We start from the raw sequence: 19,439 nt of genomic DNA, 5'->3' as shown, positions 1-19,439 counted from the left end.
CCTTGGAAAGATATATAATTTTTGCTTCTTCTGTGGGGCTGATGTTAGTCTCCCTTAGAAATTTATTAAAGAAGGGATGACAAAGGAAACATTTTAGGCACTTAATTTTTACTTAAAAGTTTGCTTGACATTATTTTTCTACCTAAAGTTTTCTCTGATCAAGTATTGAGATTGGCATAAAGACCACTTAGATTTAGAGACTGAGAGTCTCTCTATGCACTGGGGAGAGACCCACATTAAAATTGCAACTGGATTGCCTGGAAGAAATAGAATGTCATATTCACTCCATCTACTGCCACCCTAATACAGGCAGTCCTCGGGTTACATGGGACTCGACTTACGTCATTTCAGGTTACGTCGCCATCTCCCATGTACAGTATTTATAAAAAAAAAAGAAGTTCCATCATTTCGGCATATGTACACATGTGCTTTATGTTTTTTATTATTTATTTACCACAAGTAAAGGTCAGGAATTGTTGTCTTTCTTTGAATTTTTTTTTACTGTTTCACTTCATTACTGCTGTGTATGTGCTCCATGTGAGTGACGTAGGTGCTTATGTAGGTGGGTTCCGACTTACAGCGAAAATTGCGTTACATCACACCATAGGAACAGATCTCCAATGTAACCCGAGGACTGCCTGTATATAAGTTAGTTAACCAACCACCTAAAAAGACTTCGGGAGGAGAGTAGCAAGTGCCATTAAAGGTAGGAAGGTGGAAAAGGAGGAAGAAAGCTTAGGGCTTAACTGATCATCTCTGTGGCCAGAGGGCAAGAAAGGGCACTGTAGTGGGCAAAGAGATAAGGGGAAAGGCTGCAGGGATAGATGCAGTGAAATGTGTGCCAGGGGCAAGCCAGTCCTCCTGGATTTAAGCCTGCCACTAACTCCAGGCTGACCCAGGCAAGTCCAAGACTCATTCTGGACTTCAGTTTCCCTGTGCATTAGCTACTATTATTATACATAGTAAGCATAAAAATAACATTAAACAAGTATTATTTATTATTATATTATTATTATAATTATTATGTTATAATATCATATCATATCATATCTTTGGGAAATAAAAGATTTCAAAGACCAGTAGTAATATACTTAGTAGGAAAATGAAAATTAAATTAAATGTAAATTTACTAGATTCTAGTCGATTCATTGAGGCAGCCTGACATTTTTCAGGTTGAGTGTCTATTCTATGTGTTGGGACTATTGAGAGGGAGGGTCACCTCTCAGAAGTATTTGCTAAAATTCAGTCAGAGAGAGCAATGTGATATGTTCTGTCATCAGCGTCTGTTCCCCCAGGAAGCTGTACTAGGCAGCTTCTGACCCCCCAATTCCAGGTCTAACACCAGAGGTTCTGTGATCCAAGTTTGTCTTTTTTGCCATCTCTAGACCAAACCCTGAGTCAGCATTTTCAGGTGGTGAATGCGTAGATAACTGCCTCTGACGGCCAGGTCAGCAAGACATTCTGCCTTCACACTCAGCTCTGGACTATCAAGATCTGGCACAGATACAGTGAATTCAGTTCACCTCGCCAACAGCTCAGCAATTTCACAATCTGCTCAGGTTGCAGCTGGTCCTCCTACTGGTCATTCCTTCAGGCCACATCTGGACAGGCAGCAGCTGCTCCCTGTGTCCCTGACAGCCTCCCTGCACCTTCTCTCCCCTTCTTGTTGTGAATGGGAGGTGAACAGCACAGCTGCTGCCAGGTCACAACCTAACCTTTCTTCAACCTGCTTGGATCCTGGCCTCTCAGCCTTGCCACTTCTCCGCAAAGCCCCTCACAGCCACCACAAAGGCCTTATACACAGTTCTCAATGGCCTTTCCTCCAGTCTCTTCCAACTGACCAAGCTAAGGACTTTAGTGCTGGTGATCACACTAAATTTCTCTATGCCCTTGACTTCCCTAACACCATATGCAGGCCTGTCTATCCTCAATCTGGCCATTTTGACACCTCCTCCTCCACAGTTTTAGTTGTCCCAAGGATCTCTGCTCCTTATTCTCTGGCAGCTCATCCACACTCCAGGCTCTTACCTGGAGTTAGACTATGGCTTCCAAATCAGTGTATCTGGCCCGTGTTCTAATTTCCTATTTCTCTCTGCTGGGAAACAGATACCTGTTCTGGGGAGGACTAGAACCCTACCTTCAACTCACGAGAGATCATGAAGCTGACAAAACCCACCTCCAGGTGCCCTATAGGAACAAGTCCAGGCTCCCCCAATCTCCCTCTCCTCTTCTATTGTCCATCTTGGTAAGTTTACCTGGACAACACTTGACACCTCTCTGTCCTCATGCACCTTGTGACTCAAGCACACAAGACGTTGTTCCCACAGAACGCCCACCCTGCCCTCATTCCACATGCTCGAAACTCTGTACAGTTCTCTTTGCCACCTCCCTGCCTGGGGGACTCTTACTTCCAACAGCCAAGCTCAAGTGCCCCTTCTACATAAAGCCAGTCCTGAGTCTCTGAGGCTGGGGTGGCAGAGCCTCCACCAGAGCCCTAAGAACAGACGCTGATGACAGAACATATCACATTGCTCTCTCTGACTGGATTTTAGCAAATACTTCTGAGAGGTGACCCTCCCTCTCAATAGTCCCAACACATAGAATAGACACTCAACCTGAAAAATGTCAGGCTGCCTCAATGAATCGACTAGAATCTAGTAAATTTACATTTAATTTAATTTTCATTTTCCTACTAAGTATATTACTACTGGTCTTTGAAATCTTTTATTTCCCAAAGATATGATATGATATTATAACATAATAATAATTATTATAATAATTATAATAAATAATACTTGTTTAATGTTATTCTTATGCTTACTATGTATAATAATAGTAGCTAATGCTTTGACCATATGTAGCTACAGTTTTGACCATATGCCAAGCTTTCTTCTAAGGCTTCACATGTGTTATTTGTTTAATCTTCATGACAGTCCTATAAGTATGAGATTCTCTTTTTCAATTCTCAAAGCAACTCTATAATATAGGTAATTATCATCATTTTTTGCAATTAAGAAAACAGTCTTTGAGAGGTTAAGACACTCACCAAAGGTCACACAGTTAAGACAGGGTGGCCATTGAAACTCAAAGTCCAATGTTTTGCCTAACTTTTCACTTCTGAGAAGATGAGATGAAGTAAAACCATACAGAGTTTATTAAGACACATCCAGCCATAGTCATTACTGCTTATGCAGCAGCATTCCACCATGACCCAGTACCCCAAATATCTGAGAGATCTGTTCACATCAGCTTAACTCTGCAGATGGGCAAAGACTAGCTCAGTCTAGGAGCCATGCCCTGGGGTCCTGAAACTCCTGAGTTGGCACCGTTCAGTTGTCTCTCGTACATGAGATCATTTTGCACCTGATCATTTTGTATATGCGTTGTTTTGGGTAGCATCATTTCAAGCTTCCAGAAATGGAAGTAGAATTGCTTCTTTCTTGGTTCAAGGACAATGAAATGTCAATACAAGATCAGAATTGAGAGTGGGTTTTAGACGTGTTTTTCAAGAAGCCCACAACTCCTTACTGGAGAGCTGCCACCTCCGCCCTTGCATGTCCATGGTTCCTTAAAGATGACAGGTGTTTGCAATCACAAACATGTGATGGTCAATGTGAGCTGAAAGCCCGTAATTCAAACATGTGCAACATCAAATCTTTCTAAACGCAAGCTTTTATCCCATTGCCCCTTTTTCAGTTTGAGATAGCACCTCTTTCTTCATAGAATTTTCTTTTTTTTTTTGTTCAATATTATTAGGCCAAATGATTAAAGATTAGCCTATAAAGAGAAGTAAAATAACATATCCTATTTTGGAGAAAAACAGAACAAGGAACCAGAAGTAGAGACAGATGGATCAAAATAACAAAAGGGAACAAAAGAGAGAAAAGAATAACTGAAGGGAGTAATGATCCTGAACATCACTGAAAATATGTAACTGACATCTGCCCCAATTTGGATCCTGCTATCATCACTCACCACATCTACATATGGGACCCCAGGCAAGTTACTGCACCTCTTTGTACCTCAGGTTCCTCATCTGTACTTCCTCATCTAACTCATGAGGTGTCAAGGGAATTAAATGAGATGAGACGTAAAAGTATGGAAATAGGCTTGGAACAAAGCAATTGCTCAATAAATGATAGCAATTGTGGTGGTGGTAATTTTAAGAAGACATGCATTTCTCCAACTTGATCATTCCCAGAGGACTTGGGAAGTGTGAGACTCTTAGATGAGATGGGGTTGACAAGGAACAGTGACAGGGATTGGAGGCTCACACTGGGACTCAACGTGCTCTGGTTTCCTGTGCTTTGTACACAGGCATGCATGACTTTGGGAAGTCCCAGGTCATGTTTCTAAAAGATTTCTTAGTTCCTTTCACACCAAATGTGCAATAAATTCTGGTGCACACTGCCAAGGGAGAGGCTCTGATAGCATGGTGCTTGTGTGTAAGTCAACAATTTGGCTGGGAATGGGAGAAACCTCAATTTATCCTTTGTCTGAAATGATTAGCTGTTCCTGACTCTGGAAATTGATGTTTTAAAAATAGTTCAACACTCATGTTTCCCAAGGACATTTTTCTAATGTATTTTAAGTTATTAAAAATGAATAAAAATGTCATAGAAAAACAGAAGGCACAATACACAATGAAAACACATATACTGTAAGCACTGTGCAATTAAGAATTTCTCAAACTGGAAGGTTCTATAGGCCAGTATTTTAGAGGCCCAATTGGAACCCAATTCTTCTATGAGAGCATCTGGATAGCGTGGGCCAGAAGTAATCTTTCTGTCTGAAGGCCCACAGCGATCCCTCTCCCTCTTCTAGAAAATGAATTACGTCGGCCCTTGAGTTATATAGAAGCTCCATTACTGCAAGGGCTACACAGTACTTTATTTAGCATCAAACCCACGCTCCTTCCTTTATGTATTCACATAGCAGGCCCTCCACACTCTTTTAATGAATCGGTGAATGCACGCATAAGATTCAGCACAGAATCTTATGCATGCATGATAAAGACATGCTGGACTGATAAAGCCAACCTGCTCCTGGAAATGATTTGCTTCGACCTGCAGAACATAATTTTGGTTTTAGATTTACCATTCCTGTTGTTTAAATGGGGGCAAAGGAGTGGAGACAGTCCTTTTTAAAAATTCTGTGATGTGGTTTGCATTTTTAAATCACTGCTAACATCATCTGTGTATAGGTCTCCAGAGAAATACAATGAGAGGATTAAGAAGGGGCTTTCTCTCATGAAACGCAGAAATACGAATTAAATAGGATTTATGACTCTGGTTCCCCCTCCCTTTTTCTCTAACCTCCCAGAGAAAATGGATTCTACCATATAAATGTGTTTGCCAAAAACATTTTGTAAATGTTCAGTTCTCAAAATAACTAAATTGTGAGAAGGAAAAAATGCTCAATAAGATATGAATAAACCCCCCAAGGGGCTTACTTTCCCAATGGATCAGAATTAAAATGTTAGTAACTTAAATGGATGGTGTTTGAGTATCTTTTTTATTTATAGTGGATATTGGACACTTTTGTCATCATATGTGATCACCAACTAGTGGACAAACATTAATTATTATTAAACACTCTCTGTCCCACACCCTCAGGAGAGTTCACTGAAGGGAACAAAGTCCTTGGCCTGGGACCTTGCACATAGGAACCACTTGTTGAGTGTGCAGTATGTAAATAAACAGTTGTAAATAAGCACGCAGAAAGCCTATATCTGAATGGAAGTCCTTTCTTTCTTCAAACACATATCCAAATGCCTTCCAAAGTAACTACCAAACTACACTTAACACATATAATCTCATTTCACTCCCGAAACACACAAGGATAAAAAAGCACCACTCCCACTCTCCAGAAGAGGAAAAGCCAGCTGAGACAGGTGAGGAAACCACCTGAGTCCACACAGCTAGTAACCCACCACACTGGGATTTGAATTCAGATCAGCCAGACTGTACCCATGCCTTTCCATCAGGCCATGCTGCTGTGCCCACAGCACTTTTGGAACTCATGTTAAGTCTTACTTTTAAGCCCACTAATATTAGTTTGAATTAGTTTGTTCCCTCTTAGACATGGTTTTGCTTTTTATGGTTTCAGTTACCCATAGTTAACTATGGTCTGAAAATATTAATTGGAAAACTCCAGAAATAAACAATAACTTTTAAGTTGTACACTGTTCTGAGTAGTGTGATGACATTTCACTCTATCCTGCTTCATCCAGCGAGGGATGTTAATCATCCCTTTGTCCAGCGTATCCCTCTGTATATGCTCCGTGCCCATATCCATCTAGGTTATCAGATTGGTTATCAGACAGAGAGACACATCCACATAATTTTTATTGAAGTATATTGTTGTAATTGTTCTATTTTATTATTAGTTATTGTTGTTAATCTCTTACTGTGCCAAACTTATAAATTTAACTTTCTCATAGGTATGTATGTAGAGGAAAAAACATAGTATGTAAAGTGTTCGGTACAATCCACCATTCCAAGAATCCGCTGAGGTCTTGGAACATGTTCCCTTGGATAAGGGGGGATTACTGTGCTTGAACTCAGCCATCCCTGTTGGCAGTCCCACCTCCAGTTGTGCTCCCTAGCCCTCCAACTACTCTCCTCACTGTCTCCAAGTGTCCTTTCTACAACATACACATAATTAGGACGTTCCTCCCATCTCTTCATTCTCCCCTCACAAAGCCCTTCAGGATAAATTCTATCCAAGGGTATCCATCGGCCTCCAAACTCCCCTCCAGTCTCTCCTCCCAATTCTCTGCATCCATTCTCTACTCAGCCAAACCAAGGTCCTACAAATGTCATGAGTTTTCTCATATGCTCATGTCTTGGAACAGGAAATTTCTACTTGGAATCTTCCTGTTCTCCTTCTTCCCGCTTCAGGGCTCCCCAGCAACCTGCACTTACCTTCTCTTAAAGCATCTTTCAAACTATATTTAAAGTAACCACTGACTATACTTTCCCAGTAAGTATATACTCCTGGAAGATGAGACCATCTGACCCAATGCTTAGTATAGATACATGTTTGTAAATGAATAAATGTAAGTAGGAAGGGATGACAGTAAACATTCAAACTTTGGGGGTGAATCTGACTCAGAGAAATAGCTGAGAATTATTCCAAGCCAAGTTGAGTAAATAATGTGAGTGATGAAGCTGGGAAAAACAGTTTAGGGTCCAAAACCCATTCAACAAAAATACATGAAAATAGAGACTATTGTTGAGAATCAGAAGTCAATCCCTATATGTATAAAATGTTCCTTTACAGGCTGCTCAACAGCCCTCAATAAACACCTGTGAGAGGAAATGTCGTCAAGAGTATGTATTACATTATACTTTAGTGACCTGTCAAATTAGGAATGTGGGGATAATGAGAGGATATTCACAGGAAGACAGATGCAAGTATATCTTATCTGAAAACATTTCTAGAATCTTCAGCAAAGCTCAGTGAGAATTTCTCTTGAACTCTCAGATATAATCTACCTTCTCACACGTGGGGAAGTCAAGACCATATCCCACCCACTTCAACACACAAGCCAATGGATAACATAAGATTAAGCATCATAGTTTGATCAAAGGCACTGGGTTAAGAAAAATAATTTCTACAGGAGTCAATTCTCACCAAGCCATTAACAACATATTTCTAAGTACTTGCAAGTTAATAGAAGATATCAGGCTGTGCTGTTATATTCCAGAGTACAGTCCATTACAAATGCTGAGGCAAAGAGATGGCACTGTTTCAGAAAATGTGGCACTTGGTGATATGACAAGTAAAATGGCATTTATCATCCATATCCACAGCTTAATGGACATGAGCCATTTCTGTAAAGGGAGGGTGACCCAACCCATTAAGTATATAGCACATCATCTTTCAATATAAAATGGTCCTTGATTTTTTTTTTTATATCTAAAAGCTCCATCCAAGTGGGGGAAATGCAGAAGCAGAACAAGCTACAGCTTTTCTGTAAGATCTATATAACAGCAAAACTAGGAATCATTGGGCAGAGGGGAGAATATGCAAACATCCTCTGCTGGCTTCACAATTCTGTTCCCTACAGAGGAACCATGAACTCATATTTAACTCTTGCTTTCCCTGTTCTATACCAGATAGTTACTTACTTATAAATAAACTATACCAGATAGTTACTTACTTATAAATGCTTTTACAATGTTTTTTTGAGAACTAGATTTCAAGTGTGTTCAGATTAAAGATTTTCCAAAATTAAGTTTTCTATAAAAACTTGAGTCCTGGCATGCACACATCCCTGACTTGGTAAGCATTCTCTGTTGAACTGGAGATAAGTTGTCTGTCTATTAATGAGACAAACAACAAAGTTTTAATTTGATGAAGCCTTAATCCCAAACCCTGCTCCTTCCTCAAACTGATATTTTTTTCTAGGAGGCCATCTTACAAACCTTTAAGCAATTCCCTCTTATATATAACTACTTAGTATTTTAAAAATAAGTTTTTATTGACTTCAGAGAATGGAAGGGAGAGGGAGAGAGAGACAGAAATATTGATGAAGAGAGAATCATTGATCGGCTACCTCCTGCATGCACCTTACTGGGGATAGAGCCTGCAACCCAGACATGTGCCTTGATCGGGAATTGAACCAGGGACTTCCTGGTTTATGGGACAACACTCAACCACTGAGCTACAGTGGCTGGGTTATAACATTTAGTTTTAAAACACCCTCCGAGGTATAATCGAAAAGTCCTACATTTAAAAAATCATTACAAATGGCAATATTATAAATGACTTTACCAGCTAAGAGATCCAAGTTTTAGTGAAAGACACTAAAGGAATTACCATAAGAGATTAGTTAGTTTCTTGTTGAATCTTTTTATTTCAGTCAATATAAAAAAGACCCTCACAACTTGATATTATCTTCTATTTACCGCACTTAAATGGAACATGCACTTAAAAAACTAAAGAACTCTCTAAGCTATGTCAATTTTATCCTTTGGTTATCCTTCATATATTTATACCAATTGTATGTGGGCCCCCCAAATCTGTGCAAATACTTGTCATTGTTTCCACCAGGGGGCATTTGTCTCACTGAAAATAAATATTTTTCAACTATGGCTAAATTCAGGGAATAAGAGAATAAGTATTCGTTATATTGAAATGGCTAAAATACATATTTTGTTTATTAATCTGGAAATTCACACTTGAAATGGGAAGCAAGAAGGTTAAGTCTTTTAGTGAGTTCTTAAATCAAATGATTTGTATATATGAAAAGATATATGAGTATGAAAAAAATATCCTTATGTTCTAAAAGGTAAGACAAACTAGAGAATGTAAGGAACTCTTCAGAAATGTCAACAAAACACACACATAAAGATCATCCACTATAATTAGAGACTAATTTTAGGTGTTATAATTAATTTGAAATTAATTCTGGGAGATATACCAGATAGTTTCTTCAGATTCTTCCTCATCCTAGAAATAGTAACTGACACTCACAAAGGCAGAGATTATCCCATTTAAAACTGCCTACTTCTCAAAGATCAGATCATCATTCTTCTGCCTGGTTACTTTGCACACATAAGGTATGGACACTGGGAGGTAGAAATGGGGCTGGCCTTCTTTGGTAAATTATGAAGAGAGGAAGAAAAGACAAAAGGATATACCACAAATTAACCATTTTACAGTATGACTCCTGATAGTCTTTCATCTATAGTAATAAAAGTGTAATATTCTAATTAGACCAGATGTCCTTCAGGACAAAGCTGTGGCGGGCGGGGGCCGAGGCAGAGGCCGCTGCTGAGGTGGCAGAGGACAAGGCCCTTGCACAAATTTCATGCATCGGGCCTCTAGTAAAAAATAATATCCAGGTGAAGCTACAACCAACACTGTCAAAAAGCACTTACCACAATTCCTGAGACAATCCATATCAGAACAATACCTTTTTTGTTTACCTACCAAGATAATATCATACTAAGTTTTCCATATCCCTGAAATTACCACTGACTCATTCAAACTGGAAAACTTATCATTTTTTTTCTTTACAAAACAAGATAGAAGAAAAGACAAAGTATGATAGTTCATATTTCTATCTGCAACCATCTAATACACTAGCTCTTAACTAGGAGCCAATACATCAATAAGGACTATTGATTGATGATGTCTAGCACCACCCCATCCCCAACTCTGATGGCAGCTTTGAACATATCTCTCTCCTGCTATGCAGTGTCCATTGTTACACATAAAAAGAAGTATCCACAGTGGGAATCACAGAACTTCTTCCTGCTCCCTTCTCACTTGTGCTTCTTCAGCTGGCCAATAGAAGCCAAATCAGCAACCTTTTACAAGATATGGGGGAGGCTGAATGGCAGATTATTTTATTAAATATCTTGCCAGTTTGTTCTTAAAAGGCAGGGGTTAGCAAACTTCTTCTGTAAAGGGCCAGATAGTAAATACTTTAGGCTTTTTGAGCCAAATGGTCTTGGTCATAACTATGAAGTCTGCCATTGTAGCATTAAAGCACCCATAGAAAATTCACAAACAAATGGGTGGGAATGGGTTCTAATAAAACTTTATTTATAAAACAAGCAATGGGCCAGATTTGGCCTGTGGGCCTTAGTTTGACAACCTCAGTTTTAAGGAAATAACACAAGATTTGTTTTTTGCTTCTCCTTTACTGGTGGAATTTTGGCATGTAGTGCAAGTGTGTTCATCATAACTAGATTTTTAAGGGAGAAAAAAATAACATAGAGTCCCATCTATAGTGATTTATTTTCTATTCCCAAAATCCAGCTACCATAGGCACTACCTAAACGTGTGGGGGGTTATTGCTGACCATGGTCAGGAGTGTCTTGGTTTCTTCTTTGCACACCTAGCATTTGCTTTTGTCAGCAGTGGATAGAAATAGCTCCATTTTCTCCATAGAAGACATCCAAGATGGCATTAGGATTTCAGACCCAATACACTTGAGAAAAGTTCTTCTAACTTGCACACTCTTTTTCTACCTAGCTAAATGCCTCACCTTCCTGTTCCTGAACACCTGAGGAGCAAGTAGAGTCATGGCCTGGCATAGCACATTTTCCTCAGGGAACCCGCCCCCCTTCTTACCGAGCAAGAAAACTCTTGAAACTAATTTGTCTCTCTGTGACTAGAAAAAAATTTAGAACTAATGCAAATCCCTCTTTTGGAAAATTCGGCTCTATTTCTGCCTTCACAGAAAAAAGGAAGGTAGGAGTGAGGGGGTAGCTGGAAATTGACCTCTTGAACATGGCAGATGAGCTGTCTTTTTAATTTGGCCTTAGCCTAAACAGCAACCTATGTGATCCCTCTCCTTGCTTGTTAAAGTATTTTCTTCATGGGGGAGAACAAGCCCCCTTGGAAATGGGTACACTTTATTAATAGAAAAAAAATCAAGTTGTAATGGAACCTCTGAATCAATGTTACCAGGAGTTCATGTAGACCTTTCAGAATAAGCATCTATGTTGTGTGGACTTTTTTATTATTATTACTTGTTAACGGCTTTACTCTTATCCGTGTGCTCAGAGACCTTGGCAAGATGAGCATTTTATAAATCTGATAAATAAATAATTGAAGCCTTCCAATCAATATCACCCAAGGGATAATGAACAAAATACACTAACAAACAAAATAGAAAAAAATATGTATCACCCAAGGGAGAAGGAAGGAGGCACTCAAATCTTCATTCAAGTCAAGGTCTGCCCCCCTCCCCCCACACACACCACCCCCTTTCTGGTAAATGCTAGGGAAGAAGAGGCAGAGGCCAGGAAAGGCTCCTCTCACCGCCATAGGCTGAGAGCAGCAAGCTGATCCTTCTACTTAGCCCTCTACGAAGAGTAAATCAGTTCACTATGTCAGGTTTCACATGATGGCCAGAGATAAGCCAGAAGATGGACACAGCGTGCTTGCCCCCGTTAAGCAAAGTCCACCAGCACGAGCTGGGCAGTCCAATCCTGAGGGTGACTTGCTCACCAGGAGCGTCATTGGAACTGCAGTGTATGGGCTCACACTGAACTGCTCTGGAAAAATGTTTGTCAGCACAGCGGTAAAGCACTGCAGAGAGGGTCTTTACAGGACTCTGCAGCCAAAATGAGCCCAAGGGGAATTCCAAGGTAAGTCTCATGAAGAGGTATAAAGCCTCATTAGTGCAAAGAGGATTTACTACGCTCCCGATCCAACCAAGAATGCAGGTGCCTTGTTCCCAAATTTGTGATTCATTGTGGTTCTACAGATCACCCAATTATAAGGAATCATCACTGGTTGGCGCCTGAATAGCCTCCCGCTCTTCTAAAAATATCACTGACAATCAGACGGCACCTACAGGCCTTTCCATGGAGGAGAAATGTGCTGAGCCGGCAGGTGGTTTATTTAAAGCAAGCAAACAGCCAGGCTGGTGAGGCCTACTATGTAAAGGAAGACTTTTTAAAAAAATGAAATCATACCATTCAAACGAAGTTCAAAAATCATTTAGGCTCTCATTCTGCCTTAAGGTAAGTCTGTCTACAAATCTCCAGGGACAAACATAAGTTATTGTAAAAGACTTTGAAAAATAAACTTCTACAAGCAAACCTTTTGCATGATCAAACTACACTCGCTGTCAAAAAATTAGGACAGTTTTGCGATGGGTTGCTGGAGCTGGCTGAAACTGGTTTGTTAGATTTTCAGGAATTTTGCAAGCTAGGTGATTTCCCATTGGTAGTTTGAAATCAATCATAATAGGAATATTTACACCATGGAAATCAGCAAAGTACAATTCAGAGCCCCAACTCCGCTCCACCCCTGCAAGCTGATGGTTAAATATTTACTAACGTACTATTCTCACAGGCTTTGTAAAACTTCTCCAGCTTTCTCTTTTCCAAATGCTTGCATTCTTTGAGAGTGGTGAAAAAGTAGGACTCTCATCAGAAATCTCCTTTACAATTTTCTGGAAGAGTTAGCCTCTACTGAAAGCAAAAGGAAATCAACTGCTTTGCAAGACAATCCCCTTACAACAACAAAACTGCTGTATTAAAAAGACAGCATTAGCCCCAATTTACCTGTGCTATTCTTCCTATTATTTGTCAATCTTTGAAACATCATTTAGTCCCTTCAGAGCTCTGGGAATTATGTCATCTCTCAAACTTCCGGATAAGAATGGGTTCAGTACTTGAATGGTACAACTGACACTACAAGTAGCCACAGGTGACCTCAGTATTTATGAAGCACAACCCTACTTGCCTTCTTAATATAACTTCTCCCTTCCAGTAAAGAGCTAGAAGTTCTTTACCTCTTGGAGTCTTTCAGACAGAAATAACTCTTAGTACAACTTAGGGATTGGGAAATGTATCCTCCATGACTTCTTAAAAAAAAGTTATTGGCTCTAAAACCTAATAATAAAGACGTCCCAATACCAATTGTTGGAAGATGATTCTTCTTGGGCCCCTTGCATTTCCATCTATCTTATAAGGAGAGATACTACTGCCTTTTGTTCTGGATGATTATTTTGAGGAAGTTTGGATAGCAAACAGCCTTAGGAGCTACAGATAATATGTCCAAAGCATGTTTACTGCCCATTAAAGGAGTTAGGGTTCCTTTTCTATAACACAGAGTATGTGCAGGCATCCTTCTGGGCCCATCTGCATCACCCCCATGAAACTTTGGGCAGAGAACTAATTCGTGTGTGCTGCTCATGCTGCTTCTCATGGAATGAGTAATGACCCAGGGGTCTCATGTCCTCTCATGTCTCATACCACCATCTATAAAATTGAGCCAGGCTAACTTGTTAGCCTGCAAGTAGAGAAAATCTCAGACCCTTCACAGTTCCTGACACCTGTTACCTATAAAGCTTTTAAAAAGTAATCTATATCTATAGTTATATCTCTATTTCTACCTGTATCTATCCACCTACCTCTCTATTTAATGAGAACTAATTGTGTCTCTGGGGGATTCTTTATAACTCTCTTGGGCAATAATGTATAAGACAACACACAATGACATTACTAGACTGAAAACTGCAGAGCTGTTCACTCTGTTGAAGATATGCATATGGAAGTAGCCAAAATGAGCATGAACAAAACAGTCTTCTGTGTCCTCTAGGACAGGGCTTCTCAAGCTTTAAGGAACATATAAATCACCTGGGAATCTCATTAAAATGCAGATTTGGATTCAGTAGATCTGGAATGAGGCCCAAGATACTGCATTTTTAACAAGTTCCCAAGCAATGCTGATGATGCTGGTCTTGATAGCAAGGCTCTAACAGCAACTAAATATGCATTTTATGCCTGTTCACACTCTAATATTCACATAAATTCAAACTTTTTTTAAACCGATAAGAACAGATACTGCACTGATCTTAGTCAAAAGGCCGAGAAGCGATAAACTCTAACATTTTTAATAAAAGTATCTACAACCCAAGAAGTCCACATACATCGAGAACTCCTATATTAGTTTCATAAAGGATACTAAAACGATTCCTGAGAACATGATCATGAGTGCTTATATACTTATATGAGGAAAATAACAAGATTTGTTATCACTTTAGTCTGCATTATAAGCACATTCTATTCAAAGAAAGAGGAGCAAAGGAAACATGTAGGAGAAGACTTCCCTGGGTCATGTAAAGAGTTTGCAGACTGTAGCAAGCATTTAAGTAAACAGGGCCAATAGCCTCATGGTTAACATTGATGATAATTATATCTCTGTCCAGGCTAATGCTGATGGGCTAAGCATAACAGGGAAAGAGGAAATGATAAATGGACATAAGACTGACTCTGAAAAATTAAATGTGCTGCCAGGGAAAACACAGTGGGCAGGAGGAGGGCTGACTTGTGGTCCCCATGCTGTCACTCCCTTGTACAGAAGCTGAGGGAAACTGAGGTACTCCCTGCTGAAAGGTGATAGTACTCCAAGACCCAGACCTCTCACCACGTCTTTTTATTTGTTTATTTTGTTCTTTATATTCCACATATAAGTGAAATCATACAGTATTTATCTTTCTATGTCTGCCTTATTACACTTAGTACAATACCTTCCAGCTCCCCTTGCCACTTCTCCATCTTGGTCTAGGTCTCAGTCACCTTTACAGGCAGACACTCAGCCTCATAGGCCAGTTTTTAAGACTATCGTCAGCCCAAAGAATTAAATCTTTCCATCTCATCTTATTCACTTGGGAATAAGTTGTGTGCCCATTTGAAAAGCACAAGAGAGAGAGGGCTCAAAAATTTTTTTGAAAGGCAGAAAATATATCTGGGGATTTTATTAGGAAATATTGAGTAGTACTTTTGCTTTCTTCCTTTTCTTTCTTTCACTGTCTCCTTCTTTCCTTTCTTCTGACTTTTTTCCTCCTTCCTATCCTCTCCCTCTTCTTTCTCTCTCTACAATAAAGACTACTTCAGGATTGCACACACCAGTTTCTCATGAGGTTAGTGACTAATACTTTTGAAAAGATTTCTATGGTCATATAGAAGGTCCTGGGTTAGGAAATCCTGGGTTAAATAGAGTTCAAAGTTTTCTTTACTATCTCAAGCCTTTAACAGGCTGATGTCCACCGTGCTCTCTGAGGTGGGGCTGTGGGTGCTGCATTTTCTATATTCGACTACATAAACACCCCTCTCCCATCCACCTCCCACTAGTGTTCTGAGGAATTCACTCTGAGAAAGAGAGCTCTGACACAAAGATTTTGAATGCTGGAGCCCAAGCTGTTGTGTTTAAATTAAATCCACCAGGAAAAAGCCTTGTGGCCTTGGATAAGTCACATAACTTCTCTGAGCTTCCTGTTTCTTCAGGTGTAGAAGGAGTCAATGACATCTACCAGATGGTGCCATTGATAGGACAGAGTAAGACAAATTATGCAAAGCACAAGGCACAAAGCTGCTAGTCACCTTGGCCTTTCAGATTCAGAGGAGCGGTTAATCCATGTCCCTTGAAGGCTGGATAAGAAAGCATTCATCTTACCAAAAACTACTATGGAGAGGAGGCCACCAGCCTCTTTTCTAACTTCATATATTTCAAAACTGGACCTGTGTCTTGTCCCATCCACTCACATCCGAATATTCTCTTCCAAGGGCTGGCCCCCAGGCTGTGTTTGTCTGTGGTCAGTCCTAACAGATGAAATTTGCCAAATGAATGAAGGAGAGAAGGAAAATATTAAGATGGAAAAGGTCACAGAGAATAAACAATGGCAGGAATGAGGCCAGGCCAGAGAGAGGGGGCATGACTGTCCTGAGTCAAATCTTTTTTTTTTTTTTTATTGAGGTATTATATGTGTACATATCTTACTATTACCCCCCCCACCCCACCCCCACACATGCCCTCTCCCCCCAGAGTGTTGCGTCCATTGTTTATGCTTATATGCATGCATACAAGTCCTTCGTTTGATTTCATATCTTTGACCTGTTAGAGAAACAGGGACTCAGGCGAGCAAATTCTTTCCCTGGGTCTCATTCAGGGTCCCATTTCAAATCTATACTAATAAAAGGGTAATATGCTAATTAGACCGGATATACCTGACGTCTTCTGGACGTCATTCCAGACGTACTTCCTGACAAAGCCGGGAGCGTGGCCGGCCTGCAAACCACCCATAGCCCCTTGCCCAGGTCAGCCCTGCCCCCCAGTGGAGACCCCCACCTCGATTGGAGGTGTGGCTGGCCTGCAAACCGCCCACAGCCCCTCGCCCAAGCTGGCCCCGACCCCCAGCGGGGACCCCACCCCAATCCAGGGCCCCCTTCAGGGCAGGCCAGCTGGCCCCCACCCATGCACCAGGCCCCTATCGTATATAATAAAAGGGTAATATGCAAATTGACCCTAATAGCAGAACAACCACTGGACCAGTCACTATGAGGTGCACTGACCACCTCTTGGTCCCTTTCCCCGGCCAGCAGGCTCCGATTGCCTGATGGCCAACTGCAGCAGGGGTGGGGCCAGAGAGCGGACGGGAACAGCCGACCTCTTGGTCCCTTCCCCCGGCCGTCAGGCACCGATCACCCGATGGCAAACGGGGAGCCAGGGGTGGGTGGCAGTGGTGGGCAGGGCCAGCTGCAGGCAGCTGGGGAAGATGGCCCTGATCACAGGCCAGGCCTAGGGATCATACCCATGCACGAATTTCATGTGCTGGGCCTCTAGTATAAAGATAAAGATACAAATATCACAGAGCTGTGTTAAGGAATCAGGGGAGATCACATACACAAAGTACTTAGCACAGAACCTGGCACAGAGTAGGAAGTACATCACAGAGAAATAATCACAGCAGAAAATAATCACAGAGCTAAGTGTTCTTTTTTGGAACGAAGTGGGGAAAGTAGATGCTATTATTCTCAAATCAAATTCTCTGGTTTCTAGATTGGAAAATAGATATAATAATCCTACTGGGGAAACCCCAGAAAAAGGACTAGACTCAGGGCAGAATATTTCATTCCCCACGACTGACTGCAGATGTGCCCAATGACTGGTGGCAGATGCAGTTTCCATGCTGTCATTCTGAGAGAGAGAAAACAGACACTACTACCTACTGGATTCCAAGAAGATTACAGACAACAATGAAAGAACAACATTTCAAGTTTGCTGAATGAGAACTTCTACCCTAACCTCCACACAGAAGTCAGGTAGGGGGATCACTTCCCTAAGTTAGGACTCCCCTCACCTCCTCCACCCATGACTATGTTCTCCCCCACCTTATACATCTATTAATCTATTGTCTGTCTCCCTCATTGCAATGGAAGCTCCACAAGGTATGGACTCGCTCTGCCCTCAGGGTCTATTACAGGCTGGCCCAGAGCAGGTTATCAGCAAATATTTGTTGAAAGAATGAATGAATCCCACATTAGTTATTTAATAAGCATGAACACTTAAGGATTTATAATCCATTAAAACAAAATGAGGACCATGAGACCAGAATTTTAAAAAATTAGTAATGTTATTATAAATCAAATGAACAGCTTTATTAATCACTTCCAACATTAATAGAAAAATCAAGAAAGAAATTGAAAAGGGCTTGGCAGGAGCCAAGAAATCACCATCAACATGATCACACTTCACATTTAGATGTCCTAACCCTGCCTCTCAATGACTTCCCTATCAATTTCCAAATGCAGTGGCTCCACTGTATCCTCAGGACCAATTCCAAACTCCATAGCATGGCAGGAAGGCCCTTTGCATCCTGGCCCTTGTCCATCTCACCATCATCATCTCCTACCACTGTCCTCTTTTATCTCCACCCCAGCAATATCCAAACAAGCCCAACATGAACCTCTCTGCCTTGATAGGTGCCTCCTTCTTCATCTCATCCATGTGATGAACTTCTCCTCATCCTTCCAAGTCTCATTTGAAGGTTGACTCCTCTGTGAAGTAGTCCCTGATTTTTTTAGACAGAATGAATCAGTCCTCTCTTGTGCATGGCTTTTTAGATTATCTACTGCCTTACCATCCACTTAGATGTCATTTATTAATCTATTGTCTGTGTAAGTGATGTACACATACTTATTCTATGTGTCTGGCACATTGTATATGCTCAGTAATATGTTTATCAGAAGAACATAGAAATGGATGCATGACCACTGTTAACACTTTCTCTTCCCACATCGCTATCCTTCCCAGCTAATTAATGACCTACAACCAAAGACAAAAGGTCACTGAGAAGGTATGAGGTAAACTTTATGGAGCATATAATATCTGCTGGGCACTATCTTATTAACCTTTTGGTTATCCCCAGAAGTCCTCTCTGAAATCGGTGCTGTTATGCCCATTTTATAGATAATGAAACTCACAGAAAAAGAACCTTCCAGAATATAGAGTCCAATCTGAGTCCTTCCCAGCTAATTAATGACCTACAACCAAAGACAAAAGGTCACTGAGAAGGTATGAGGTAAACTTTATGGAGCATATAATATCTGCCGGGCACTATCTTATTAACCTTTTGGTTATCCCCAGAAGTCCTCTCTGAAATCGGTGCTGTTATGCCCATTTTATAGATAATGAAACTCACAGAAAAAGAACCTTCCAGAATATAGAGTCCAATCTGAGTCTACACTCCTCCTACTACCTTGTTTTGGCTCAAATGCAAGCTCCATTTTATCCTTTATCAATTCAGAGGGTGTTCTCTTCCCATATTCTCACTTCTTACACTATGTTTCCAAGTGGCCCTCAAATGGCATCTGTCTACCAAACTTCTCTAAGCCTCCTGGACGTTCCCCTCTCTTCAAGACCCTCTTGCTCCAAAAGCCTGACTAAATGTTCCCAGTGCCTTCTAATTCTTCAGTAATTCTTCTACCCAAGTCTCCTGAATGGCTTTGAAATAATGTATAAGGATAAACCATGAATACCAAGAACACATGGTGCCTTCTGCCCTTGTAGTTCAGTTCAGTTAAAAAATAAAAAATAAAAGACATTTACTGAGAGTTAACTCTGCCTTGCACATTACCTAGTACTGGAGACAAAGAGATAACAGAACAGAACTGTTAAGTTCG

At 40.7% G+C, this 19,439-nt stretch overlaps 1 protein-coding gene and 1 pseudogene across 1 annotated transcript in view; both read right to left on the bottom strand.

Annotated features, from left to right (window-relative positions):
- Positions 1 to 19,439, bottom strand: part of NTRK2 (neurotrophic receptor tyrosine kinase 2) — a 312,618-nt gene that overhangs the window by 203,183 nt on the left and 89,996 nt on the right. The gene's annotated exons all lie outside the window — the stretch shown is intronic.
- Positions 14,150 to 14,356, bottom strand: LOC114231734 (U2 spliceosomal RNA; annotated as a pseudogene).

This window comes from Eptesicus fuscus, chromosome 15 (assembly GCF_027574615.1).
Source record: "Eptesicus fuscus isolate TK198812 chromosome 15, DD_ASM_mEF_20220401, whole genome shotgun sequence".
In the NCBI taxonomy this organism is placed as follows: domain Eukaryota; kingdom Metazoa; phylum Chordata; class Mammalia; order Chiroptera; family Vespertilionidae; genus Eptesicus; species Eptesicus fuscus.
The sequence above is the reverse complement of the archived record's forward strand: the minus strand, read 5'-3'. Positions and strand labels throughout refer to the sequence as shown.